This window comes from Jaculus jaculus, chromosome 1 (genome assembly GCF_020740685.1).
Source record: "Jaculus jaculus isolate mJacJac1 chromosome 1, mJacJac1.mat.Y.cur, whole genome shotgun sequence".
NCBI classification, from domain to species: domain Eukaryota; kingdom Metazoa; phylum Chordata; class Mammalia; order Rodentia; family Dipodidae; genus Jaculus; species Jaculus jaculus.
In genome coordinates this window covers 128,234,738-128,261,983 of record NC_059102.1, presented here as the reverse complement: position 1 = coordinate 128,261,983, position 27,246 = coordinate 128,234,738, and the positions used below count along the sequence as shown (strand labels likewise).

Genomic DNA, 27,246 nt, shown 5'->3' with positions numbered 1-27,246 from the left:
GCTGAAGACTACACATGCTTGGGCTACAATGTCACTGAGAAATCTTGCTGGAACTGAGCTGAAAACCTCCTCCCTGTAGACCAGCTGACAGAAAGCTGGAAGAAGTTACGCTGAAGCCGGGTATGGTAGAGCACGCCTTTAGCCCCAGCACTCAGGAAGCAGAGGTAGGAGGATCACTATGAGTTTGAGGCCACCCTGAGACTACATAGTGAATTCCAATTTATCCTGGACTAGAGTGAAATCCTACCTCAAAAAAAAAAAAAAAAAAAAAAAAGGACTGGACTGTGGCTTAGCGGGTAAGGCACTTGCCTGCAAAGGACTTCCGTTTGATTTCCCAGGACCCATGTAAGTCAGAAGGACAAGGGGGCACATGTGTCTGGAGTTCGTTTGCAGTGGCTTGTGGCTTGTGGCCCTGGTGTACCCATACTCTTTCTCCCTAAATAAATAAAAATAAAGTTAAAAAAAAAAAACAATGCTGCATGTAGCTCTATAGGAGAGAGAGGAGTCATCAGTGGAGATAAACAACAGTGGACACTGCAAGCCTTAAGTACTTTGGCCAGCCAGGCCAAATGAACCAATGGGTGTAGTAGTGGCATGTCTGTTATGGAGAAAACCAACTGCTCTCTCAATTGACTGGAAGCCTGCTCCACAAGAGGGAATACATGCCTAATACTGAAAACCTATGACTGGGGAAGTCATAAGCCCTAGGGGTATATTGCCTGCTGGTGTGTGCCTAAATGAATGCATGCATGCATACATATATACATATATACATACACACATTTCTATTTTATTTATTTGAGAGAGGGAGATAGAGAAAGAGAGAGAGATTTGGGTGTGCCAGGACCTTCAGCCACTGCAAACAAACTCCAGATGTCTGTGTCACTTTGTGCATTTGGCTTATGTGGGTCCTGGGGAATCAAACCTGGGTCCTTTGGCTTAGTAGGCAAGTGCCTTAACTGCTAAGCCATCTCTCTAGCCCTAAGTGCACATATTATGCTCACACTAAACTGCCCAGTAAGCACTTCACTTAATGTTCATACTGGGAGCTACTTATCTAGTTCAAGCTTCTTATTTGTAGGTGACAACATAGGCATCCAACCAACTGGCTGAACATTCCAGTTCTCTTTTCACAGATCATGCACAGTGTGGCCTCTTATGGACTCTCAAGATCTTTGGTGCCTTTGAAAGTATTTTCTCTCCTTAGGGCCCCAGAGCCCTTGGACACATTAGTTTTGCTCAGGATGAGTTTGTCCTCTTCAATCCACACACACCATCTCCCACCTGAAATCCAATCATTAAGTAAAACCTAGTGTCACCTCCTCCATATGATAGGTTTTATTTCTCCCTCTCTCTCTCTCTGAAGGAGAGTCTCACTCTAGCCCAGGGTCTGGAGCTGGCTGTGTAGCCCAGGTTGGCTTCTAACTCACAGCAGCTATCCTCATACCTGACTCCTGGTGCTGGGATTACAGACATGCTGGGCTAAGGTCCTCTTTCTCTAGGAACCTCATAGCACTTTGTACTTTAGTTCATTATTACAATTCTTAATCTGTGGGAGTTTCTTCCCACTTTAGATTGCAAATTTTATCCTCTTGTTTTGTCATTTTCATGGTGCTTTGTACAATGTGACAGATGTGATAATCTTTGACTCACTTGAATGGCAACATAATAGCAATAACATCTGACCAGCTACCAGAGAATGTTATTGTGGTCAAGCAACAGTAAATATAAAGCACATTCTGAAAATTGTATTTTTTTGGTGTGTGTGTGATGCATGTGAGTGCAGACCGACCCCCCCCACCCCCACGGTGTGCTAATGGCAATCACGTGTGTGGAGGTCAGAGGACAACTTGGGGTGTCAGTTCCTGACTTCCACTTTGTTTGAGGCAGAGTCTCTTGTTCATCAAGGCATCCAACAGGTTAGTTTGCTGGAGTGGTTCGCGGTGATCCTCCTGTCTCTGCCCTAGGCACTCTGATGTCTGTTACAGCCCCCATCTTTTATTGTTTTTTTTGGGGGGATACAAATCCAGATACCCATGCTTGTATGGCAATCATCTTCTTAGTTCCTCATCACTTATAATTTTTTTTTTTTTTTGAGGTAGGGTTTCACTCTAGCCCAGACTGACCTGGAATTCACTATGTAGTCTCAGCCTGGCCTTGAACTCACAGCGATCCTCCTACCTCTGCCTCCCATGTGCTGGGATGTGTGTCACCACGCATGGCTTCATCACATATAATTTAAGTCAGGCTCTCACTTTGTAGCTCAGGCTAGCTTCAAACTCTCAGTAATTCTTTTGCCTCATCCTCCCAAAGTTTGGGATTACAGGTATGAACTGCCATGCTTAGCTAAATTCTGAAAAAATCTTTAAAAGGGTGTGTCAAAGGAGGTTTACAGGCAGGCAAGTGCCTTAACTGCTAAGCCATCTCTCCAGCCTGAGGTTACTTGATGGAAGGCAGTCTGGAAGCTCATTTATGTTTGAAATAGTTGGGAAGATGATTTTTCATTGCCCCCTTTTAGTTTGAGGACTTCCAGTGTGGAGGATGAAATCATTGTTTTCTTTCTTTCTTTCTTTTTTTTTTTTTTTTTTTATTTGTTTTTTTAATCTCCAAAAAACTGGGAAACAGTAGCCGGGCATGGTGGCTCATGCCTTTAATCCCAGCTCTTGGGAGGCATTGGTAGGAGGATTGCTGTGAGTTCGAGGCCACCCTGAGACTATACAGTAATTTCCAGGTCAGCCCCAGCTAGAGGGAAAAACTACCTCAGGGGAAAAAAAATTGGGCAATATTTTGCATCATTCCAGGCAGCATAACTACTAGCTAAGGGAAGGAGTAAAAGGAAAGCAAACTTCAGCTCAGCAGCAGGTGGAATTTTCTAACATTTAGTCAGCAAGGCTGCACAATTTAAGGTGGTGAGCTGCCTGAAACTGGAATAGAAGTCGCATCTGGCTGAGCGAGACTACAAGAGGGAATCATTGGGGAGGTGACTCAGTGGATAAAGCACTTACATGAGGACAGACTCCTGGATATACTCCCGAAAGAGGCATGATGACCGGCTACTTTTATTATTATTGTTATTATTAAAAAAAAAAAAAAAGACTGAGGCCTGGTGTGGTGGCACACGCCTTTAATCCTAGCCCTGGGGAGATAGAGGTAGGAAGATCGCAGTGAGTTGGAGGCCACCCTGAGACTACATAGTTAATTCCAGGTCAGCCTGGGCCAGAGTGAGACCCTACTTCAAAATAAAAATAAAAATAAAAATAAAAATCTAGATAACACCTCAAACAGTCGACACCGTTTTTCACTGAAATGGAGGCGTGCTTGCGTGTGAGAATCTTTTAAGGGTTTTCCGGCTGAGTGAGAAGCTCCGCTTTTCCGTGCACTAGCTTTGGCGGTTTTAAGCATCAGGCGTTAGGCGGGCAGAAACGAAGGCCGGTGTTCCGTGCCTCGTTCGGAGGACGACCACTCGGGACCCTACCGCGAACAGCCCCCTAACTTCTCGGCGGATCCGCCGAGCCCTCGGCTGACCGACAGCCGCCTTTCGGACTATATCTCCCAGAGGCCCCAGCGGAGCGCCGCTCTGCGCACGCGCAGTGGCGTGGCGGCAGCGCCGCGGCAGGACGCAGGGAAACTGACTGACGAGCGGCTACGGCGGCTGCTACGGCGGCGGCGGCGGCGGCGGCGGCAGGGCGGCGGTGGCAGATCGCGGTCAGGGCGACGGCTCGGAGGCCGAGGGTCTGTCGGGCAGGGATCTCGGTGCCTTTCCTCCGATGTGCTCGTGGGTGAGTGCACGTCCTCCGGCCAGCCCGCGCGGAGTGCGCGGCTCGGAGCTGCCCCGGCCTAGGGCCGCAGCCTGGCGCCTGACCCCTGGCGCTTCAGGCCCTTCCCGGTGTGCAGCGAGGCACGGGTGGGACACCGCAAGGCTAGGCTCCGGGGGAGAAGTGGCGGCGCTCAGGGGAGGGACGCGTGGGGGATGGGACGCGGGGAACCGAGGCGAGCCCCTGGCAGGTAGGAAAGCTGAGTCCGCCCGGGAGACTTCGCCCGTGACAGACGGTGTGGTGCTCCGGGGGCTCTTGACACGCTGGACGCACGGGTCTGGGGGCGGCACCTGTGCCACCAACGCGCGCCCTGTGTGCTTGTGGCATCTTTCCACTTGCTGGTGATGGTCTTGGAAATGAGAGGCTGGTGGTTGCCATCTCTTGCCTCCCCCCCCACCCCCTTCAACTTCGCCTTTTCTTGACTAGCCAGATTGTCATGGGTGCTGGCTAGGCAAATCGCAGAAATAAAACATGGTTCTGTGTCTAATTCTGCGTTAGAACGGGAGACGTGGTGAGATAGTAGTCAGATGGGAGGGAGATCGAAGGAGGAATCTGTTTTTACTTTAAAATTCAATAAGATTAAACTTAATTAAATGGGAGTTTGAGCAGAAGGGAGGAGGGTTCCGAACTAGTTTCCGACCTGGAGTTTGTCAGTGGATTGAATGTAGATAAGTGTTCCTTTAACTAGAATGATAGTAAAATGACATCTTTATACATTTTTATTTTTAAATGATTTTGTTTTTATTTATTTGCGTGTGAGAGGCAGGTAGAGAGAGAGAAAAAATGAGAATGGGTGCATCAGGGCCTCGAGCCCATATATTTCTTTAATTTTTTGGTGGGAGAGGTTCGAGGTAGAGTCTTGCTGTAGTCTGGGCTGACTTGAAGTTCTCTATGTAGTCTCAGGGTGGCCTCGAACTCACAGCAGTCCACCCATCTATGCCTCCCAAGTGCTGGGATTAAAGATGTGTGCCACCACACCTGGCTTTAAAATGATTTTTAAATTTATTTGCTTGTGTGTGTGCGTGCATGTGCTTGTGCACATGTGCCAGAGTCTCTTGCTCCTGAAAGTGAATGCCAGACACTTGTGCCATTTTTTGCATTTGGCTTTGCATAGGCAGCTAGGGAATTGAACCCTGGCTGGCAGGCTTTGCAACCTTTAACTGCTAATCCATTTCCCTAGCTCCTTGACATCTTTATATTTTAGTTTTTCAAGGTAGGGTCTCGCTCTAGCCCAGGCTGACCTGGAATTCACTATGTAGTCTCAGGCTGGCCTCGAACTCACAGTCATCCTCCTGCCTCTGCCTCTGGAGTGCTGGGATTAAAGGTGTGTGCTGCTATACTTGACATCTTTATTTTTTATTAACTAGTAATTGAAACACTGTTTCCTTCAATTATGAAAAGTAAGCAACAAGCCACAATAATATTAGCAATACCTGTGAGTTTTCCACAGATAAAATTTGTAGATTTTTTTTTTTTTTTTGCAGACAGGATGGTATTATAGACACAAAGGAATTTAATAGGTAGATAAAAGGCTTTGGTAGGATCAGAGTACAAGAGAAGTAATTTCTCTAGCTCGCTCCCTCCCTCTCTCTCTCTCTCTCTCTCTCTCTCTCTCTCTCTCTCTCTCTCTCTCTTTTGAAGTAGAGTATCCCTCTAACCCAGGCTGACCTAGAATTCACTGTGTAGTCTCAGGCTGGCCTCAAACTCATAGCAATTCTCCAACCTCTGCCTCCCGAGTGCAGGAGTTAAAAGCATGTGCCACCGTGCTTGTCATCTCAGTTTTTTTTTTTTAACTGTGAAATGTGCTATAAACTGCTTACCACTTTTCTTACCCCCCCCCAGGTTTCTTTTCTTTCTTTCTTTCTTTTTTTGTGTGCCTTGAAGTAGAGTCTCACTCACTCTAGTCCAGGCTGACTTGGAATTCACTCTGTAGTCTGAGGGTGGTCTTGAACCGCAGTCCTCCTACTTCTGCCTCCCAAGTGCTGGGATTAAAGGCATGTGCCACCACACCTGGCTAGGTTAAATTTTCTTTATGCATTTGTGTATGTGTGAATATGATGCTCTGGGGCCTGTTGATGGCCGGGGAAGTGAACCCGGAGTGAGCGGGCTTTGCAAGCAAGTGTCTTTAACTGGTGAGCCATCTTCCTAGTCTCTTCTTTTTGCCTTGAAGCAGGGATTCAATCTAGTCCTGGCTGGCCTCAAATTCATGGCAGTCCTCCTACCTCCTGTAGTATTAAAGCAGGAGTCTTCATTCCTGGCTCTTTCTTTTTTCCCTCTTGAGCCAGGGTCTCACTTTGTAGCCTTGGCCTGCTAGAAGTCACTGTGTACTGTGTGCACCACGCTGGCCTGGAACTTTTGGTGATCCTCCTGTTTCTGCTTCCCAAGTGGCTAGCATTATAGGCCTGTACTACACCCAGCTTTTCTTTTCTTATTTTTTAAAATGAATTTATTAGAGAAAGAAGCAGATAGAGATGGGAGGGGGGAGAGAGAAAGAAGGAGAATGGGCACCCCAGAGCCTCTAAGCCACTGGAAAAAACTCCAGATGCATGTACCACCCTGTGTATCTTGCTTACATGGGTACTAGGGAATTGAACCTGAGTTCTTAGGCTTCACAGGCAAATGCCTTAAATGCTAAGCCATCTCTCCAGCCCCCAGCTTGTCTTTTTGTGTTCTCTTTTATTCTTCTTCTTTTTTTTTTTTTCCTGGTATTTTGAGGTAGAGTCTCACTCTAGCTCTGGCTGACCTGGAATTCATTATGTAGTTTCAGGGTAGCCTCAAACTCATAGTGGTCCTACCTCTGCCTCCCAAGTGCTGGGATTAAAGGTGTGTGCCACCATGCCAGGCTTCCATCCTTTTTTTTTTTTTTTTAAGGTAGGGTCACACTCTAGCTCAGGCTAACCTGGAAGTCACTATGTAGTCTCAGGGTGGCCTCAAACTGGGGTCCTTTGGCTTTGTAGGCAAACACCTTAACCACCAAGCCATCATCTCCAGGTCTCTTTCCATCTTTTTAAAAATTTTTTTTTAATTTTAATTTTTATTTACTTATTTGAGAGTGACAGAGGGAGAAAGAGGCAGAGAGCGAGAGAGAAAGAATGGGCACGCCAGGGCTTCCAGCCACTGCAAACGAACTCCAGACGCATGCGCCCCCTTGTACATCTGGCTAACATGGATCCTGGGGAATCGAGCCTCGAACCGGGGTTCTAGGCTTCACAGGCAAGCACTTAACTGCTAAGCCATCTCTCCAGCCCTCTTTCCATCTTTTTACATGTATTAATTATACCAGAGTAGTAGTTTTGTGTACCTGGCTTTATGTGAGTAATGGGAAATTGACCCTAGGCTGTCAGGCTTTGCAAGCAAGTGCCTTTATCAACTAAGCCTTCTTTCTAACTCTAGAGGAGTAGTCTTGAAAGATAGACTAGACCACAGATATTTCATCCAGCATACTGGATAATCAGCAAAATAATTAGAGGAAAAAAGGGAAGTATTTAAACCCTTTGATTTTTGTACTGAGGCGCTTCCCTTATTCCAAGTGGTTGAAGCCTTCCAAACTCTTTGTAAGCTTGTGAGAGGAAATTTTAGCATTTGCTGATTTTCTTTTTTCCTTCCTTTTCTTTCTTTCTTTCTTTCTTTTAGTTGAATGGACTTTATTTATTTATTGTTGCAGGGCTAGGAATGGAACCCAGTGCCCTCCACATGCTAGGCAAGAGCTACTGCTGAGCCACACAACCAGTCCCTATTTGCTGATTCCCTTTTATTTCTTTCTTTCCTTCTTTCTTCCTTTTTAAAAATATTTTTATTTATTTGAGAGAGGATAGAGAGGGATGCAGAGAGAGAATGGGTGTGCTAGGGCCTCCAGCCACTGTAAATGAACTTCAGACGCTTGTGACACTTTGTGCATCTGGCTTACTTGGGTCCTGGGAATTGAACCTGGGTCCTTCCACTTTGCAGGCAATGCCTTAACCACTAAGCCATTTCCCCAGTCCCCCCCCCCTCCCCTGTTTTTGGTTTTACAAGGTAGGGTCTCACTTTAGCCTAGGCTGACCTGGAATTCACTGTGTAGTCTCAGGGTGGCCTCGATCTCATGGTGATCCTTCTACCTTTGCTTCCCCAGTGCTGTGATTAAAGGCATGTGCCACCACGCCCGGAATGTGTTGTGTTTTTTTTTTTGATGTAGGGTCTCAGTCTAGGCTGATCTGGAATTCACTATGTAGTCTCAGGCTGACCTTCTCCTACCTTGGCCTCCGGAGTGGAAAAAAAAATAAGCAAAAAAGTGTGCATCACCACACCCAGCAATTTTCTTAAAATCCTAAAGGTGATGTGGTGGTGTGGGCCTTTAATCCCAACACTCAGGAGGCAGAAGTAGGAGGATCACCATAAGTTCGAGGCCACTATGAGAGTACATAGTGAATTCCAGGTCAGCCTGGGCTAGAATAAGACCCTACCTCAAAACAACAACAACAAAAAAAAGCTGATTCAATTCAAACATATATTGTTGCTCTTTCACTCAGCACCTACGACATGTTAGGTAATTGCTCTGCTACTGAGCTATATCTCTGGATCTTTGCTTTTTAATTCTGAGACAGAATCTCATGAAATTACCCAAGCTGGCCTTGAACCTGCTTTGTAGCCCAGGCTGGTCTCAGACTGACAGTCCTCCTTTCTCAGCCTCCAGAGTTGCCTGGACTATATGCTCACACCAACACAGCTGACTGTTCTGCCTCATTTTTTTTGTTAATATTTTATTTATTTGTTTATTTATTTATGAGAGAGAGAGAGAGAGAGAAAGAGAGAGAGAGACAGAGACAGACAGACAGACAGACACGCACACACGCACGCAGGCTGGCAGGCAGGCAGGCAGATAGAGAGAATGGGTGTGCCAGGGCCTTTAGCTACTGCAAACGAACTCCAGATACATATAGCACCTTGTGCATCTAGTTTATGTGGGTTTGGGGAATTGAACTGGGGTCGTTTGGCTTTGCAGGCAAGTGCCTTTCTCCAGCCCCTGTTCTGCTTCATTTTTGCATTTGTCTTCTCATTGACAGATCACACAGCATTTTTCTAGCAGATGTGTAGCTCCTGTCAACATCTTGTGTGAGATTAGTTTTCGCTTTTAAAATAATAGCAATAAAAGAAAACCATACTCTTTTTTGGAAAACCAAACAAAACAAAACAGCCCGGCAGAGTATGAAAAGATGAAGGAAAGCTGGCATTGTGGCACCCGCCTTAAATCCCAGCACTCAGGAGGCAGATGTAGAAGGATAACCATGAGTTCAAGGCTGCCCTGAGACTGTAGTGAATTCCAGATCAACCTAGGCTAGAGTGAGACCTTGCCAGGAAAAACAAAAACAAACAAAAAAAAGTAAACCATGGCAAACTGGGTGTGGTGGCTCATGTCTTTAATCTCAGCACTAGGGAGGCTGAGGTAGGAGACTCAGAAGTTAGAGGCCAGCTGAGCAACAAAGCAAGTCCCTGTCTCAAAAAACAAAGGAAAGGCCTGGAGAAATGGCTTAGTGGTTAAGCACTTGCCTATGAAGCCTAAGGACCCCGGTTCAAGGCTTGATTCCCCAGGACACATGTTAGCCAGTTGCACAAGGGGGCACATGCATTTGGAGTTCGTTTGCTGTGGCTGAAGGCTTTGGCGCGCCCATTCTCTCTCTCTTTCTCTGGCACTCTCAAATAAATAAAAATAAAAAAAAATTGAAGGAAAAAAGTGAGAAAAGGAGGAAGGGAGGAAAGAATCTAATTAAAAACTTTGCATCTTCCTGCTAAAGATCTACTAATACAATTACTGAACAACAAGACCAGACAAATTCAGTGAATAATAACATATTCACTGGCGAGATTGTCAGGTGCAACAGAAAGGACACAGGATTTAATTTTCAAGGAAGACAACAATAACCACCTGGAATTGAGTAAGCAGAATTGCAGTCAGATGTGAATTACATTCTTTATTTTCCAGAGGAAAGAAATGATACAAAAGTATCCTCCATTAACTTTTAGTTGGGAATTAAGGATAACCATCTCTAATTCTCCCTGATTAGACAATCCAACAACCCATTGATATATACATAGAATGCATACATACGTACATATGTGTATATACGTATATATACATACATATGAGAGAGAGAGACACCAAGATTTCAGTGACTAGAAATGTGAAGCTCAGTAGTCTAGCATTCTTTTTTTTTTTTTTTTAATTTATTTATTTGAGAGCGACAGACACAGAGAGAAAGACAGATAGAGGGAGAGAGAGAGAATGGGCGTGCCAGGGCTTCCAGCCTCTGCAAACGAACTCCAGACACGTGTGCCCCCTTGTGCATCTGGCTAACCTGGGACCTGGGGAACCGAGCCTTGAACCGGGGTCCTTAGGCTTCACAGGCAAGCGCTTAACCGCTAAGCCATCTCTCCAGCCCCTAGCATTCTTTTTTTTCCTCACTCAGATACACGTGTGTGGTATATGCACATGATATGGGTGTGCATGCACATCCATGTGTACATATTATCCACTTCTTTTTAAAAAATCTTTATCGTTATTATTATTATTATTATTTTTGGTTAGAGAGAGAATTGGCATGCCAGGGCCTCTAGTCACTGAAATAGAACTCCAGACACATGCACCATCTTGTGCACATGTATGACATTGTGTGCTTGCATTACCTTGTGCATCTGGGGAGTCAAACATGAGTCCTTAGGCTTTGCAGGCAAGCACCTTAACTGCTAGGCCCTCTCTCCAGCCCCATTGACTTCTTTTTTTAAATTTAATTTTTTTGTTTATTTTTATTTATTTATTTGAGAGCGACAGAGAGAGAAAGAGGCAGAGAGGTAGGCTGGAATAGATGTGCCCATTCTCTCTCTCTCTGCCTCTTTCTTTGTCTGTCGCTCTCAAATAAATAAAGTAAAATAAAAATAAATCTAAAAAAAAAAAAGAGGCAGAGAGAGAGAGAGAGAATGGGCGTGCCAGGGCCTCTAGCCGGTGCAAATGAACTCCAGGTCCCACGTAAGCCAGATGCACAGTGACACAAGTACACAATGTCACACATGCTCACAAAGGGGCACATGTGTCTGGAGTTCATTCACAGCAGCTGAAGGGCCCTGGCTCACCCATTCCCTTTCTCTCTGTCTCTCAAAATAAATAAAATACAAAACAACAATAAAAACAAACAAACAAAAAACACCAAAAAACAAAAAAGGTATAGCTGAGCATGGTGGTCTATGCCTTTAATTTCAGACTTGGGAGGAAGAGGTAGGAGAATCACTGTGAGTTCAAGGTCACTTTGGGACTATAGAGTGAGCTCCAGGTAAGCCTAGGCTAGAGTAAAAAAAAAAAAAGAAAAAGAAAAAAGGTTAAGGCTGGTGAGATGGCTCACCAGTTAAAAGAACTTGCTTGCAAAGCCTGTTGACCCAGGTTTAATTCCCTAGTACCCACGTAAAACCAGATTCACAAAACAGTGCATGCATCTGGAATTCATTTGCAGTGGCAAAAGGCCCTGGAACACCCATATTCATTCTCTCCTTGCAAATCAATATATAAGCTAAAATAAAGACTGGAGATATGGCTTAGTGGTTAAGATGTTTGCCTGCAAAGCAAAAGACCCAAGTTCAACTCCATAGGCCCCACATAAGCCAGATGCATAAGGGGGCACATGCATCTGGAGTTCGTTTGCAGTGGCTGGAGATCCTGAGTGCCCATTCTCTTATCTGCCTTTTTCTCTCTCTTTTTCTCAAATAAATAAAAAATAATTAATTGAACAAGGTATAGATGACTGGAGAGAGAGATGGCTTAGTAGTTAAGATGCTTGCTTGCAAAGCCAAAGGACTCAGGCTGAATTTCTAGGACCCACATAAGCAAGATGCACAAGGTGGTGCATGTATCTGGAGTTTGTAGCAGCTAGAGGCTTTGGTGCATCCATTCTCTCTCCCTATCTACCTCGTTCTCTCTCTCTCTCTCGTATGTAAATAAATAAATATTTTTAAATAATATGGTATAGAGTGATTGAGGAAAACAGTATCAATCATCTCTGGCTTCCATATGCACACATATGCATGTGTACCGGTAGACACACATGCACACACATATATACAAGCATGCATACACACGTGCACATACCACCCACACATACAAAAATACATAAATATCTTTATAGCCTTCTGCAAATTTCTGATGATTTCACCACCCACATGCTTTAAGGAAGCTTTCACAGCCTCTTCCAGAAATACAGTGGTTTACAAAACAACCAAAAGGGAAGCAGATGGTGGGCACAGCACTTGGGAGGCAGAGGTAGGAGGATCGCCATGAGTTCAAGGCCCGCCTGAAACTACATAATGAATTCTAGGTCAGCTTGGGCTAGAATGAAACCCTACCTTGAAAACAAAACAAAACAAAACAAAAAAAAGGGGAAGCAGAGAGAACTCTTAGCTCTGGTTGCCTTCTGCTGAGCTGTAATACCAGTAAAGCCTGTTTCAAACTTGAAGAGTGTGTCGTTAAAGAAAGCAAGTAAAGCCAGATATGGTAGTTCATGCCTTGATCCCACAAAGATTGAGAAGTAGGAGGCTTTCTAAAGTTTGAGGGTTGTCCTGGGCTACATAGTTAAAAAAAAAAAAACCCAAAAAGGGTGGGACTGGAGAATTAGTTTAGCAGTTAAGACGCTTGTCAGCAAAGCCTAGGGATCCAGGTTCGATTCCCTAGTGCCTATGTAAAATAAATTTTAATTAAAATACTTTTAAATAGAGAGAAAGAAAAACTACAGTTTAGTTCTTGCAAAGATGCACAGAAAATTATAGAAGGGAAAAAAAGCCTGAATACCTTTGATGACATGCTTCCTTCAAGTCTCTATGTGAGTATACTGGCACATTATATGGGAGCAAGACCAAGCAAACACTTTTCTAGATAGACATCTTGAGTAATGAGCAGATGACACCTGTTTTTATAGTTACAAGTGGGACTTATTATGCATTATTATGGATTATGTGTTGTGGGAGCAGCAGTCAGTTATTGGGGAGAGGCAGTGTCTCTGGGCATGGCATCCCTACCTGTGGCTCTTCTATGCTCTCATGTGGAAAGCACTGCATTGTTTACAGGACTTCTTTTAAGAGAAATTGAGGTTTTTAGAGAAATACTGAAGTAGAACCTCAGGCATGTGGAGGGAAATTCTTAAAGATCACTTAAGAGAAACTGAGGCTTTTAAAGAGCGACTAGAGTAAAGCTGCTAGCACGTGGACTGCAGAATCTAGGAGCTTGTGTAGGGAGGCTGAGGGAACTCGCATGGCATCTGCCATGTATTTATCCGTGCAGGGAAAATATAAAAGCAGAGAAAGAAATTCAGAGGAGGAATGAAGAGTTACATTCATGGTTACCCTGAGTTTAAGGAAATTACATAGGTAGCAGACTTGGAGTTAGTGAGAGCATCCATGTGGTAGATGAGAGACCAGAAGAAAATCATGTGTGTAATCAAAGTGAGAAGTTAACCCAAACTATAAAGCAGAGGCACACAGAAAACCCATCTACACCAAGAAACAATATCATGCTCTCTCACCCCCACCCAGGGGCCTGATGTACATATGTCCAGAGATGAGAGGGAGCGTAGGGAGGGTAGCACAGAGTGAGGGTCATACCAAAAGAGAGGGAGGGGCTGGGAGGCCTTTACAGCATCAGATTCAGGAATGCAAGGAGAAGACCCAGTTGGCTAGTAAATTTGGAGGTTGGACCCAAGGGTCAGCCCACTCACTCACGTAGCACACTATAGTCACTGTGGAAGCTGTAGATCAGTCTCAATCAGACACAAGTTCCATTTCTGCCAGGAGTTTCCTTCTTGTGCCAGGGAAGGGTGGCATCTTTCTCCTGGTTCTGTTTGGGTCTCAATCCCTAACTGAAACTCCTTAAAAAAAATGAGCTTTCTCCTATCTTTCTTCTATAGCAAGTTAAAAGAAGAAAATTTTTTTTTTAAATTTTATTTTTGTTTTTCAAGGTAGGTCTCGCTTTAGCCTAGGCTGACCTGGAATTAGTCTCAGGTTGGCCCTGAACTCTCAGTGATCCTCCTACCTCAGTCTTCTGAGTGCTGGGATTAAAGGCATGCACCACTTTGTGTCTATTTTTAACCAAAGAATTGAATAAAATATGAGAAGGATATTTGTTAAATTATTGTATTTATTTGGGGAAATACAGAACCAAGGGAAAGAAAATGAATACACCCAAGTGTGCAAACCATAGAGGGGACAAAAAAAGAAAGTACAGAGAGCTCCTGCCATGTAGAGGGCAGGAGGTGGTAAAGAGCCCATGTGGAAAGTAGGGCTTAGGAGCTGGGCCTGGTGGCGCACGCCTTTAATTCCAGCACCTGGGAGGCAGAGGTAGGAGGATTGCTGTGAGTTCGAGGCCACTCTGAGACTACATAGTTAATTCCAGGTCAGCCTATACCAGAGTGAGACCCTACCTTGAAAAACCAAAAAAGAAAGAAAGAAAGTGGGGTTAGGGTGAAACTTATAACTTTATTGTGGTGGGTTTTACCTTCTGGATTGGTCTTGGCTAGAAACTGGCTCTGGAAGTGACTAGCCTTGACATAAGTTTCTGGGGCTAAACTTGACTAACCACAATGTTAGGAGTAGATTTAAATCCTAGGAGAGACCTCCCTCTCAGGAGGGGTCTAGGGAAGAGAGAAGTCAGATCAAGCTCGGCGTGATGGTGCATGCCTTTGATCCCAGCGCTTGGGAGGCAGAGGTAGAAGGATTGCCATGAGTTTGAGGCCAGTTTGAGACTACATTCCAGGTCAGCCTGGGCTAGAGAGACCCTATCTTGAAAAACAACAACAAAAAAAAGTCAGATCATACTTTAATTTCTAGCAAAGTAGAGACTGCAAGGATAGGCCCAAAGACATTCCTGCTCCTTATTTTCAGGGGCCTAGTCACCCTAACTGCCTAATAAAGCTACCTTATACCCCTTCAAGGGATGGGGCAGATGACTCGGTAAAGTGCTTGCCACTCCAACATGAGCACTTGAGTTTGGATCTCCAGCACCCATGTAAAAGCCGGCCTGTAATCACAGCACTTGAGAGGCTGAGACCAGAGAATCCCTGGGGTTTGCTGCCAAGTTGTTCTAGCCAAATTGGTGAGTTCCAGGTTCAGGGAGATACTCTGTCTTGAAAATGAGGTGGAGCAGTATTAAGGAGGACATCTTGCCTTTGGTGCTTATACCACTCCCAACAAACATGAGGAATTTCCCAAATTTTCTTCAAGAACTGTAGCATACCCCCTGACAATGGGTAAAGAAACATCTCATTGGTGCTGTTTGTATTAGTCAGGGACAGAACAGATGGAAGAACTTTGCCCATCCTAGCTTGATGCCTGGCTTGATGGCCAAAGCTGTTTGGTGCCTAGGGGGCACAATCCTGCTGGTGGGGGGGGGGGGAGGAAGGACTATTGGTAAGCACCAGGCTCCACAGAATTACATAGTCCAAGGAGAGCAAGGCTCCCCTGTATGCTCAGGGAAAGCAGTGTTATGACAGGAAACAGTGGGTGCAGTGGGCCCCCTAAGCCTGTGTTTCCAGAAAAAGGCTGAAATGACCAAGAAGATTGAGGCTGAGTGTGTGGAGCCCAGCTGCAGATCTGAGAGAATGCCAGCTATTAAGAGATGCAAGTATTTTGAACTGGAAGGAGATATGAAGAGAAAGAGCCAGTGACTCAGTTCTAAGCCCATTTTATTATGAAAACAATCACGAGATTATATTTAAAGAAAAGACATCAGATGACCTCTGGCTTCTAATGGGTGCACACACACACATGCACATGCATCCTCCCACATGTACACACATATGAACACATACATGTAACACACAATTTTTTTTGTGTAATAGTGTAAACACTGCAGTAGGTTATGAAATGTTGGGGGACTCTGGAGGGAACATCATAGGCTACTTGGTCCCTATTCTACGTGGTAGTTGTAAGAGACTGTAATAAATTCGAGTCTTTAAAGGCTTCATTCGCTTGTTTGATTTTGATAAATTGCTTGCTTAAATTTAGCACATCACACATGAACTCCAGACACATGCACCATTTGTGCATCTGGCTTTATGTGGGTATTGGGAAATGGAACTCAGGCCACCAGGCTTTGCAAGCAAGCATCTTTAATGGATGTACCATCTCTCCATTCCCACTACTCACACACTTTAAGATATTAAATTCATGGAGTTGGAGAGATGGCTCAGAAGTTAGAGGCCCTTGCTTGCAAAGCTTGACAACCTGGCTTCCATTCCCTAGTACTCACATAGAGACAGATGCACAAAGTGGCACATGTATCTGTAGTTTCTTTGTAGTGGCAGGAGGCCTTAGAGTGCCCATATTCACTCTCTGTCTGCCTCTTTCTCTCTGTATCTCTCAAATAAATAAATAAAAATATCTTTAAAATGTAAAAAAAAAATTAGTACATCATTTGTATAATAAAATGTGTGATTAGGGCTGGAGAAATGGCTTAGTAGTTAAGGTGCTTGCCTACAAAGCCTAAGGACTCAGTTTCAATTCCCCAGGACCCACATAGGCCAGATACACAAGGTGAGACATGCATCTGGAGTTTGCAGTGGCTAGAGGCCCTGGCATGCCCATTCTTTCTCTACCTCTTTTTTCATCTCTCAAATGAATAAATGAAATATTGAAAAAATTAAAAACTGGTCATGGTGGCACACACCTTTAATTCCAGCACTTAGAAAGCAGAGGTAGGAGGATCACCATCAGTTCAAGGCCACCCTCAGGCTACATAGTGAGTTCCAGGTCAGCCTGGGCTAGAGTGAGAGCCTACCTCAAAAACAAAAATGAACAAATAAGCAAAAACAAACAAACAAACATGTAATAAAAAAGCCTTGGGGGGGGAAATGGAGAGATTGCTTAGTGGTTAAGGCACTTGCCTGCAAAGCCTAAGGACTTATGTTCGACTCTTCCAGATCCCACATAAGCCAGATGCACAAAGTGATGCATGTATGCAAGGTTGCACATATGCACAAGGGGGCGCACATGTCAAGTTTGATTGCAGTGGCTGGAGCCTCTAGCATGCCAAGTTTTGCTCTCTCACATTAAAAAAATAAAGCCAGGGCTGGAGAGATGGCTTAGCAGTTAAGCACTTGCCTGTGAGGCCTAAGGACCCCAGTTCGAGGCTTGATTCCCCAGGACCCACGTTAGCCAGATGCACAAGGGGGTGCAAGCGTCTGGAGTTTGTTTGCAGTGGCTGGAGGCCCCAGTGTGCCCATTGTCTCTCTCTCTATCTGCCTCTTTCTCTCTCTCTCTCTGTCACTCTCAAATAAATTAAAATAAACAACAACAACAAAAGGCCAATTTGTTGGTCTTGCCTTAAAAAGAAAGTTTTGAGCTGACCATGGTAGTGCATGCCTTTAGTCTCAGCACTTGGTAGGCAGAGGTAGGAGGATTGCTGTGAGTTTGAGGCCACCCCGAGACTACATAGTTAATTCCAGGTCAGCTAGAGAAAAACCCTACCTTAACCCCCTACCCCCAAAAAAAGTCTTTCTGGGTTGGGTTGGAGAGATGGCTTAGTGGTTAAGGGGCTTGCTTGCGAAGCCAAAGGACCTAGGTTCGATTTCCCAGGACCCACATAAGCCAGATGCACATGGTGGCACATGCGTCTTGAGTTCATTTGCAGTGAGTAGAAGGCTCTGGCATGCCCATTCTCTCTCTCACTCTGCCTCTTTCTCTTGCTCAAATAAATAAATAATTAAAAAAAAACACCAAAAACATCTTGGAGTTGGAGAGATACTCAGTGGTTAAGGGAGTTGCCTGAAAATCTAATGCCCCAGGTTTGATTCCTGGCAATATCCATGCAAATCCAGATGCACAAGGTAACACATGCATCTGGCATTTGTTTGCAGTGGCTAGATAGTCTGGCATGCCCATTCTCTCTCATCTGTCTCTCTTTTCTGTCCTTCTCTCCTTTCGAATAAATGAAATATTAAGAAAGAAAGTCTTGGGCTAGAGAGATGGCTTAGTGGTTAAGGCGCTTGCCTCCGAAGCCTAAGGACCCGTGTTTGACTCTTCAGATCTCATGTAAGCCAGACACACAAGCTTGCACATGCTCACAAGAGGGTGCACCTTTCTGGAGTCGATTGCAGTGGCTGGAGGCCCTGGTGCACCCAAATGACCTCCCATCCCCCCTTCTCTCTCTCTTGCATAGAAATTAAAAAAAAAAAGAAAAGGCCAGGCGTAGTGGCACAAGTCTTTAATCCCAGCATTTGGGATGCAGAAGTAGAAGGATTGCTGTGAGTTCAAGGCCACCCTGAGACTATACAGTGAATTCTAGGTCAGCTTGGGCTGGAGTGAGACCCTACCTTGAAAAAAAAAAAAGAAAAAAGAAAAAAGAAAAAAGAAAAAAAAAATAGAAAGTCTTGCCATGGGGTCAGGGAGATGGCATAATTTTTTTTTTTTTTTTTTGGTATTTTGAGGTAGTGTCTTACTCTAGCCATAAGGCTTAATGGTTAAATGGCTTGAATTCAATTCCCCAGCTGCCCATGTGTATGCGTTTGTTGTTCCTTAGCATTGTCAAGAGACCCTGGCACCCCCACAGACATGTACACACATGTGCAAAAAAACCAAACCAACACAAAACTAAAAACCTTGCTAGGTGAGGTGGCTCAGGCCTGTAATAGCAACACATGGAGAGTTAGGCAGGAGGTCAGCCTATGATGCATAGCAATATCTTATTACAAAGCTGGGTGTGGCGGGGCACGCCTTTAATTCCAGCACTCAGGAGGCAGAGGTAGGAGGATTGCAGTGAGTTCGAGGCCACCCTGAGACTCCATAGTGAATTCCAGGTCAGCCTGGGCTAGAGTGAGACCCTATCTCGAAAAACAAAAAAACAAAAACAAAACAAATTTATTACAAAACAAACCTGAAATAGACATTGCTTTTTAAAAAATATTTTGGTTTTTCGTTTTGCGAGCTAGGCAAACTCTAGCCCAGGCTGACCTAGAATTCACTATCTAGTCTCAGGGTGGCCTCTAACTCACGGCAATCCTCTTACCTCTGCTTCCCAAGTGCTGGGACTAAAGGTGTGTGCCACCACGTCCGGCCTCATTTATTTTATTATTATTTTTTTTATTTGAGAGAGAGAGAGAAGCAGATTTTATATATATATATATGGAGAGGGAGAGGGACAGGGACAGGGACAGGGACAGGGAGGGAGGGAGGGAAGAAGGGGGAGGGAGGGAGAATGGGTACCACACCAGGGCCTTTGGCCACTGCAAAGGAACTTCAGATGCATGTGCCACCTTGTGTATCTGGCTTATGTGGGTCCTGAGGAATCTTTGACTAGGTTCTTTGACTTTGCAGGCAAGTGCCTTCACCACTGAGCTATCTCTGCAGGACCCCCACCAACTTTTTTTTTTGAGGTAGGGTTTCACTCTAGCTGTGGCTGACCTGAAATTCACTAGTAATCTCAGGGTGGCTGTGAACTCATGGCGATCCTCCTACCCTGCCTCCCAAGTGCTGGAACTAAAGGCGTGCACCATCACACCCGGCCTTTTTTTTTTTTTTTTTTTTTTTTGGTATTTTGAGGTAGTGTCTTACTGTAGCCCAGGCTGACCTGGAATTCACTATGCTAAAATATTTTATTAATTTATTTGGTAGAGCGAGAGAGAGAGAGAGAGAGAGAGGGAGGGAATGAATGAATGAATGAATGAATGAATGAGAAGGGGTGCACCAGGACCTATAGCCATGGCAAACAAATTGCAGATGTGCCACCTTGTGTGCCTGGCTTTCTCTGGGTACTGGGGAATTGAACCTGCTTCCTTAGGCTGTACAGGCAAGCATCTTAACCACTGAGCCATCTCTCCAGCTCCACAATGCTTTTAAATATTTTATTTTTATTTATTTATTTGATAGAAAAAGATGGGGAGGAGGGGAAAGAATGAATGGGCGCACCAGGGCCTCCAGCAACTGCAAACGAACTCCAGATGTGTGCGCCTCCTTGTGCATCTGGCTTACATGGGTTCTGGGGAATTGAACCTGGGTCCTTTTGCTTTGCAGACAAATCCCTAAACTGCTAAGTCATCCCTCCAGCCCCAATGTGTGCCATCTTATGCGTATGTGTGACCTTGTGCACTTGTGTCACCTTGTGTGTCTGGCCTACATGGAATCTGGAGAGTTGAATACGAGTCTTTAGGCTTCACAGGCACACACCTTAACTGCTAAGCCATCTATCAAGTCCTATACTTCCTTTTCATTGACAAAAAGTGTAATCTACTCCATTGTGCAGTTACTTCTGTTTTCCAATTCTTTCATAATTTGTTGTGTGTGATAGGTAGGGACAGCATGTCAACTTTGGTGAAGTGACTAGCCACAGTTCACGTTGCCAGTGGGTACCAGAGTTTAGTCATAAACTCTTTGGATCTGTTCCAGTTTTAGTATCCTTTGTACTATATTGACTACTCAAATGTTCTTTATATTAAATAAAGAAGGAGTCAGGCATCATGGCACATGCCATTAATCCCAGTACTTGGGAAGCAGAGGTAGGAGGTTTGCTGAGAGTTCAAGGCCACCCTGAGACTACATAGTGAATTCCAGTGTGAGACCCTACCTGGAAAAGGCAAGAAAAAATAAATAAACAAGTAGGAAATTGCCTTTCATCCACTCTGTTAACATTATTTCTAAATTTACTAGGTTGAAAAAGAGATGACTGGTTAGTTTACGTTAACTGTAGCTGCTAACTTCCAGTTTAAAATTAGTAAATATAATTAAGTTGGGATGCCTTTAAGTTAGAAGTTCTCAATAATGAAAATATGTGACTTTTTTCCATAAAAATGTGAAGTAATTTTTAAAAAATAACTTTCAAGGCATTCTCTTGAGTTCCAGGAGTTTATTTAGGTATAGCTGTCAACGTGTGCACTACAGGCATCCCTCTTGGAACCTCACGCATTTATAGTTCCAAAATTGCACCTTATCAGGCTGTGCTTCCTCTCCACACTCCTCCTTAGAAGACACATGCTTACTAATCAGAGGCTGGCAAACTTTCTGTAGGTAGCCAGATAGTAAATATTTTTAGGATTGTGGCCATGTAGACTCTAGCGGACTTTAGCACCTATTTGCCTCTGGCACTGTGGCATGAAAACAACCATAAGCAGTATATAAGTAAATGATCCTAGCTGTATTCCAATAAAACTTTATTAATACAAATAGGTAGCAGACTAAATTTTGCCCACAAGCCATGGTTAACCTGTTCCTACTCCATACCATTGTGAAAGGAAACAGTCTACTTCACTCCTTGCAATGAAAGTCTCCACTGTTTTTTTATTTTTTTTTTATTTTTGAGGTAGGGTCTCACTTTAGCCCAGGCTGACCCGGAATTCACTATGTAGTCTCAGCCCTTGAATTTACAGTAATCCTCCTACCTCTGCCTCTAGTGCTGGGATTAAAGGCATGTGCTACTATGCCCAACTGGTTTTATTTGTTTGATATGAGCTGTTTTCTTTCACAGAAAGGTTTCCATTGATGCAAATGTTAGCAAACATGTATTGAGAACTTCTAGTGTTTGACTAATGTATCTGGAGCTAGGGACAGCATATGTCTAAGATGCTCTCACCCTTTAAAGGTGACCTGACATTCTTACTGGAAAGACAGGTTAAGATGGTTAAGATAAAATTGCAAACAAACCTTGAGATCAGTGGTTTAGCAGTTTTAAATGACTGATACAGATAATTAGTTCTTCATTAGTTCAGAGTTGAGAGTCATCACCTGGGCAGCCTGTGTGCTTCTGAAGAAGGAAGGTTTTTTTTTTTAAAATATTTTTTGTTCACTATTTGTTTATTTATTTGAGAGTGACAGACAGAGAGAAAGACAGAGGGAGAGAGAGAGAATGGGCGAGCCAGGGCTTCCAGCCACTGCAAACGAACTCCAGACACGTGCGCCCCCTTGTGCATCTGGCTAACGTGGGACCTGGGGAACCGAGCCTCGAACCGGGGTCCTTAGGCTTCACAGGCAAGCGCTTAACCGCTAAGCCATCTCTCCAGCCCAAGAAGGAAGGTTTTATTGAGCCAAGCCTTGGAAATTAGAACAGGTGGATAGATAGATGGGGCTTGATACAAATATCATTAAGATGAATTGCAAATAGAAATGAGAGGGCCAGTTTGACTTTAGGAGTTTATGCCTTCCTATTAGTTTGTCTTTCTCTTTGTTGAACTGTATTAGATCTGCCACCTGGTCTTCTAGTTTAGATATTCTGTCCTCTCCTTGATCCATTCTACTGGTAAGACTTTCTACAGAGTTTTTTTATTTTGACTTATTGTTTTTCATCTCTAGTATTTATTTCCTTCCTTCCTTCCTTCCTTCCTTCCTTCCTTCCTTCCTCCCTCCCTCCCTCCCTTCCTTCCTTTCTTCCGAGGTAGGTTTCATACTAGCCCAGGCTGACCTGTTACTCACTATGTAGTGTCAGGATGGCCTCGAACTCATGGTGACCCTCCAACCTCTGCCTCCTGAGTGCTGGAATTAAAGTCGTGTGCCACCATGCCCGGCACTTTTCTAGTATTTCTGATTTTTTAAAATTAGTTCTATTTCTTTATTCATGTTTTGTATTGACCTCCTTATTTCATTAAGTTGGTTTCCTGTGTTCTCCTTTAGGGGTTGGTTTTCTTCTTTGATTCCTTTGATTTCTTCAGGTTTTTTTTTTTTTTTTTTTTTCAAGGTAGGGTTTTGCTCTAGCCCAGGCTGACCTGGAATTCACTATGTAGTCTCAGGGTGGCCTCGAACTCATGGCAATCCTCCTACATCTGCCTCCCGAGTGCTGGGATTAAAGGCATGCGCCACCACACCTGGCTTAACTTTTTGTTTCTTATAATATAGAGCTTTTTGCACCTTGATTCAATGCTTGGGTTTTCTAATTATCTGCAGTGTTCTTAGCTGTGCAAATCTGACTTTAAGTATCTTCAGTGTAAGAGTTTAAGGTGCCAGGTGTAGCTTTTATACTCCAAGAGAAGCAGCAGAAGTGACCCTAGATGTTGAGTTTGCCTGCTATTCAAGTATTGCACTAGATTGGGTGAAGCAAATTCCTGGCAAGTTCTAAAATTCAACTGAGCACTATAGACATTTGATGACAGCCAGCACAGAGTATTTATACAAGCGTGGGGATTAAACAAAACAGATAATCCATTCAAGCCAAAGTCCTTAAGGGTGTGTGTTGCCCCACACCCTTAATCCAATCAATTAGGAGGTTGAAATTTCTGGCCTGAAATGTGTGGCAAGTCAGTCTGGGGCCAGTCAGTCCCTGTTCTCAATAATGACAGAAGAAAAAGACAAAAGCCCTAAAAATCAGGAAACGTCAAAGGAAACAATAGTCAACACTAAAGTACAGTTTATTTGAGAAGGGTAAAGCCAACCAAGAATATATCATTCAATGTAATACATAACCTTTCCTGACATGGAAGGAAAGATTAACACTTCCAGTGCAGGCCTATGTATCTGGCTCTGAATAAGTAGACCCTGTTACCTTTTGGGATGGCTTCCAACATCACCAATGTTGAGTGCCCACCTTGATCTCTTTTAGTGCCTAGCGGCCTGGGATGAAGGAGTCCTCTAGATGTTCATGGTCCTGATGGTTGGGGGATGGATGGGAGACTTTGCAGGGTGCCTGGAATTGAACCGGAGCTGCTCAGCTAGCTGGTCCTATTTGTATTCTTCTTCGGCATGTCTCTGTTGTCTTCACCTTTGGGTGTCTTGACTTTGGAAGGAGGCTGATATGAGTGGAAAATCCCCTCACTTTGTTGCTGCTCCTGCAGCTTAGCACGCCTGGGAGGGCTCACGGATCAGGGCTGCTGGCGCCTCAACAGGATTCTGGTCAGTTTCCTCCTTTCAGGAAGGTCTTGGTCTCTCCTGCTTCTCTGCTGTGGTTTATAACTTATTCACCTTCACTTTTCAGTAGAGGTGTATATTTTGCTGTGTTTCTGTTTATTTCCCTCCCTAGGCTGCTTTAGTGTGGCTAGTATGTCGCCATCTTACCCAGAAGTGCGACTTCACTTTTAGAATGTTGTGTTTGAGGTGCTTGTCAGACAGAAGGGGAGATGTTGACTAGGCAGTTCAATTTGTTTATGGATCTGTCAGTGGTCTGATGGAATATGTAGTCACAGACTGAAAAGATGACCTAGGAGTATAGTGAGTGTATAAAGGCAAAGGAAAGGTCATAGGTTGAGCTGTGGTGCCCCAGGATTTTGAAATCAGGGGTAAGGAGGAACTGACAAAACTGAGACTGAATGGAGATGATGACAGGAGGGGAATCACAAGAGTGTGGGTCTGAGGTTAAGAGAGTTTCAAGGAGAGAGACTAAGCATCTCAAGTGCTCTGTTCCAGCAGGGAGGGGAGAAGTGTTTATGGCTGAACACTAGCAGTTTTTATTTTTTAATTTTTTTATTTGAGATAGGGTCTTCCTCTAATCCAGGCTCACCTGGAATTTATTATGTAGTCTCCAGCAGGCCTCAAACTCACATGATCCTCCTACTTCGGCCTCCCAAGTTCTGGGATTAAAGGCGTGTGCCACCATGCTCAGCAGAGATCAAGAAAGAGAACTGGTGGGCTGGAGAGATGGTTTAGCGGTTAAGCGCTTGCCTGTGAAGCCTAAGGACCCCAGTTCGAGGCTTTGTTCTCCAGGACCCACGTTAGCCAGATGCACAAGGGGACGCACGCATCTGGAGTTCATTTGCAGTGGCTGGAGGCCCTGGCACGCCCATTCTGTTTGTCTCTCTCTCTCTCTGTGCCTTTCTCTCTCTGTCTGTCGCTCTCAAATAAAAATAAACAAAATTAAAAAAAAAAAAAAAGAAAGAGAACTGGTGGTGTACCAGGGCCTCCACCAGACACTGCAGTGAACTCCAGACATATGCTCCACCTTGTGCATCTGGTTTTATGTGGGTACTGGGGACTTGAACTTGGGTCATTAGGCTTTACAGGCAAGCACCTTAACCACTGAGCAATCTCTTCAGCCCAACACTGGCAGTTTTGATGGAGTAAGGGGAAAATTGATGGGTGTTGATTCTGGGCTGAGTGAGAGACAGGAAGTCAGAGATAGAGATTATAGATGCCTCGATCAAGGATGCAGCAGGAGAAGGAAAGTGAAGTTTGTAAGGAAATTTGTTACTTTTGGTTTTGCTTCTTCCTTTTTCTCTCCCTCTGTCCATCTCTCTCTCTCTCTCTCTCTCTCTCTCTCTCTCTCTATCTCTTTTTTTTTCTCTCTCTCTCTCTATCTCTCTAGATAGGATTTTAGGCAGTCTAGGCTGGCTTTGCTGTCTAGCTAAGCATGACCTTGAATCTTGAATCTCATGTTTCCACCTGATATTACAGGCTTTATGCATTGTTGACAGTCAAACTCAGGGCCTTGTATGTGTTTTATTTTTAAGTATATTTTTAAAATTTACTTTCAAGTACAGAGAGAGAAAGAGAAAGAGGGCCTTTAGTCACTACAAATGAACTCCAGATGCATGTGCCACTTTGTGCACCCAGCTTTATGTGGGTACTGGGGAATCGAACCTGGGTGCCCAGGTTCTTGGGCTTTGAAGGCAAGCGCCTTAACTACTAGGCCATCTCTCCAACCCCCTTGTGTATGTTTAACAGGCACTCAACCAACTGTGCTATATCCCAGCCCATGATGTTTTTTTTTTTTCTGTTTTGGTTTTTTGAGATACGGTTTCATTGTAGCCCAGGCTGACTTGGAATTTACTATGTAGTCTCAGGGTGGCCTCAAACTCATGGTGGTCCTCCTACCTCTGCCTCTTGAATGCTGGGATTATAGGTATGAACCACCATGCCTGGCTGCTTTTCTTTTGAAAAAGAAGTTCATTTCTTTTTATTAGGAAAGCTCATGTTTTAATTTTTTAAAAATATTTTATTCCTTTGAAAGAAAGAGAGAGAATGAGAATGGATGTACCAGGCCTCTAGCAATGGCAAACAAACTCAACACATACACAGCTGGTTTTATTTGGGTACTGGGATACAACCCAGGACATTAGGTTTTGCAAGTAAGTACTTTTAATAGCATCTGGCTTTATGTAGGTACTAGAGAATTGAAATTGGCTTATTAGTCTTTGCAGGCAAACACTTTAGACACTGAGCTGTCTCTCCAGCCGCAGAGATTTCTTTTTTTTTTTTTGAGGTAGGGTCTTGTTCTAGCCCAGGCTGACCTGGAATTCACTGTGTAGTCTCAGGCTGGCCTTGAACGCACAGTGATCTTCCTACCTTTGCCTCCTGATTGCTGGGATTAAAGGCGTGTACCACCACACCTGGCTGGAGGTTTTTTTTTCCCCTCAATTTTTATTAACATTTTCCATGATTATAAAAAATATCCCATGGTAATAACCCCCCACTTTCCCCTTTGAAATTCCATTCTCCATCATATCCCCTCCCCATCTCAGTCTCTTTTTTATTTTGATGTCATGATCTTTTCCTCCTCTTATGATGGTCATGTATAGGTAGTGTCAGGCACGGTGAGTTTTGTTTTTTTTTTTTGTTTTTTTTTTCCTAGGTAAGGTCTCACTCTAGCTCAGGCTGACCTGGAATTCAGTCTTTATTCTCAGGGTGGCGATCCTCCTACCTCTGCCTTCTGACTGCTGGGATGTTTTAAAATAATTTTTAAACTTTTTATTTGAGAGAGAAAGAATGGTTGTTGTAGGGCCTCTAGCCACTGCAATTGAACTCCAGAGGCATGCATCACCTTATGCATCTGGCTTATATGGGTCCTGGGGAATTGAACTTGGGTCCTTAGGTTTTTTTTTTCCACAATTTTTATTAACATTTTCCATGATTATAAAAAATATCCCATGGTAATACCCTCCCTCCCTCCCCGGGTCCTTAGGTTGTGCAAGCAAGCGCCTTGACTGCTAAGCCATTTTCTCCAACCTTATTTTTCTTTTCTTTTCTTTTCTTTTCTTTTCTTTTCTTTTCTTTTCTTTTCTTTTCTTTTCTTTTCTTTTCTTCCCTTCCCTTTCCCTCCTCTCCCTTCCCCTCCTCTTTCCTTTCTTTTTCCTTCCTTCCTTCTTCCCTCCCTCCCTCCCTCCCTCCCTCCCTCCCTCCCTCCCTCCCTCCCTCCCTCCTTGTCTCTCTCTGTCTCTCTTTCTTTCTTTCTTTCTCTTTTTTCAAGGTAGGTCTCACTCTAGCCCAGGCTGACTTGGATTCATTATGTAGTCTCAGTCTGGCCTCAAACTGATGGTGATCCTCCTACCTCTGCCTCCCAAGTGCTGGGATTAAAGGCATGCACCACCATGCCCAGCCTATATTTCTTTTTTAAGGTGAAAATTAGCAACTTATTTATATATTGGTGAAAAGAATCCATTAAAGATAAGATATAGATGGTGGTGGGGTGGGATGTTGGTATTTCTTTAACAGTGTTCTTGGTACATACAAATGGAAAAAAGTAGTGTGAATGAGTGTTGCCTTCAACCAGGAGAAAGTCAGTTCATTGTAAGAAGGTCGA

The 27,246-nt window shown here is 44.0% G+C and overlaps 1 protein-coding gene across 7 annotated transcripts in view; it reads left to right on the top strand.

Annotated features, from left to right (window-relative positions):
• Window positions 1–3,655: 3,655 nt before the first annotated feature.
• Window positions 3,656–27,246, top strand: part of Gapvd1 (GTPase activating protein and VPS9 domains 1) — a 131,251-nt gene continuing 107,660 nt past the window's right edge. For all 7 annotated transcript variants that reach the window (XM_045132920.1, XM_045132911.1, XM_045132916.1 and 4 more), the window contains exon 1: window positions 3,656–3,779. The gene's annotated coding sequence lies outside the window, so the exon portion shown is untranslated. The remainder of the gene's footprint in view (window positions 3,780–27,246) is intronic.